Genomic DNA, 2,500 nt, shown 5'->3' on the forward strand with positions numbered 1-2,500 from the left:
TATTACTTGCGCATTGATCTGAGTTCATCGACACCGACACCTTCCTCCCCTCACAGCATTTGTTTATGTCGCAAATCAAGTGCCGAAGCACAATTTCTCGATACCGACGGGCTCCTATCCCTCCCTTTGATTGATCTGAGCGGTTACTGACATCGTTTCAGTGGACTAGAGGCAACACCGATCCCACATGACCCCCCCTTCGTGGTGTTCATCACCCCCCCAGCTGGGCGAAGAACACCTCCTAAATCCATCTTAAATCCGTTTTCAATTGCTTATAATTGTTTGTTAGGGACATTCGAGGCAGCAAATGTCGTATATAAGCAATTGGGGGAAGGGGGAGGGACTACTGGGGGCAGGGGAGGCGGTCTCTGCAAGGGGGTCATTTTGCAGAGAACCACTACTCCCCTATAGAGCATATTGGAGAAAACTGGGAAGGGCAGGGGGAAACATGGGATTTCCGAGGAGGGGCAAACGCCATAACTAATTGTACATTTGGTATAAAATCGAGATTTTTTGCAGGGACACTCAGAATAATGTCAGGCACCTTGTGGAAAAAGGCCAGATTTAATTTCGACCCAGAAGTATTTGTTTTTATTTTCCAAAAGGGGCAGAATGTCGAAAATCGAAAATGACAAACCGCTTGATGTTTCGGACTGCTACCACTTGAAAAATTTCCTTAAAATAGAGACTTATTTATGGTCAAATTATAGTGCGGGCAAAGTTGAACAGAATGCGGCCTTGACATGGCATTTGCACTCTAGGCAAGGCCATGTCGCGTTCTTGGCTTTGGAAATTTCCAACTCCGTTTCACTTGTAAAAGTGTATATCTTTTATGGTTCAGAACTGTAAGCAATGATTTTAGAGAAATTTAGAAGTTGATTTCAGGTCATTTGGATGAGTTTTCGATTTGATATGATATTTCTCGTTTTTGAGATGTAGAAAATCAAAATAAACTGAAAACTCGACCAAATGACGATATGTCAATCTTAAAATGTCCTAAAAATCGTCCCCTATAGGTTTGCAACATAAAATGCAGGGGGATATTTGAAATAAAATTGAGTTTTCGAGGTTTGGCATTCGTTGGCATGCTAGCGTGCAGCCATATTAGCCTCGCCAGGCAGGGGAATTAGCCTCGCCAGGCAGGGGAATTAGCCTCGCCAGGCGTGTTGTCTCCGTGTTGTCCGTGTGTTGTCTCCGTGTTGTCTGTGTGTTGTCTCACACGCTATTAGCCTCGCCAGGCGGGGAGATTAGCCTCGCCAGGCAGGGAGATTAGCCTCGCCAGGCAGGGATATTAGCCTCGCTAGGCATGGATATTAGCCTCGCTAGCCCATTCTGCCTGCATTCCTGCGGGCATATTAGCCTCGCTAGGCAGGGATATTAGCCTCGCTAGCCCATTCTGCCTGCATTCCTGCGGGCATATTAGCCTCGCTAGGCAGGGATATTAGCCTCGCTAGCCAATTCAGCCTGCATTCCTGCATGGATATTAGCCTCGCCAGGCAGGAATACTAGCCTCGCTAGCCCATTCAGCCTTCATTCCTGCAGGCAAATTAGCCTCGCCAGGCAGGGATATTAGCCTCGCCAAGGCATATGGTATGCCTTTCAAGGCCGAGCAAGTGCCATGCCGAGCAAGTGCCATGCCTTTCAAGGCCAAGCAAGTGCCATGCCGAGCAAGTGCCATGCCGAGCAAGGCCGAGCAAGTGCCATGCCGAGCAAGGCCGAGCAAGTGCCATGCCGAGCAAGGCCGAGCAAGTGCCATGCCGAGCAAGGCAAGGCAGCAAGGCCAGGCAAGCCAAAGCACAAGGCAAGGACAAGCAAGGGCAGTGTCAAGCAAGCAAGGCCAGGCAAGCCACAACGAGGGCAGTGCCAGGAAAGGGAAAGACGAGGCCGGGCAAGGCCAAGCAAGGGCAAGGCAGGGGCAACAAATGCCGATGCCGAGCAAGGCAAGGGCAAGGCAGCGGCAACCAAGGCCAAGGCAGGGGCAACAAATGCCAATGGAAGGCAAGGCGATGCCAATGCCGAGCAAGGCAAGGGCAAGCAAGGGCAAGGCAGCGGCAACCAAGGCCAAGGCAGGGGCAACCGAGGGCAAGGCAGGGGCAACAAATGCCAATGCAAGGCAAGGCGATGCCAATGCCGAGCAAGGCAAGGCCAGGCCAGGCCAAGCAAGGGCAAGGCAGCGGCAACCAAGGCCAAGGCAGGGGCAACAAATGCCAATGCAAGGCAAGGCGATGCCAATACCGAGCAAACCAAGGCAAAGCCAGGCCAAGAAAGGGCAAGGGCAAGGCAGGGACAACCAACGCCAAGGCAAGGCAAGGCAAGGCAGTGCCAATGCCAATGCCAATGCCAATGCCGAGCTGACCAAGGCCAGTGCAAATCAAGGCAACGCAATGCCAATGCCGAGAAGGCAAGGCCGGGGCAAAGCAAGGCAGTTCCAATGCCGAGCAAGCCAAGGCAAGGGCAAAGCAAGGCAGTGCCAATATTGGCAAGGCAGGGGCAACCAAGG

Source organism: Argentina anserina, unplaced genomic scaffold, assembly GCF_933775445.1.
Source record: "Argentina anserina unplaced genomic scaffold, drPotAnse1.1, whole genome shotgun sequence".
Taxonomy (NCBI): Eukaryota; Viridiplantae; Streptophyta; class Magnoliopsida; order Rosales; family Rosaceae; genus Argentina; species Argentina anserina.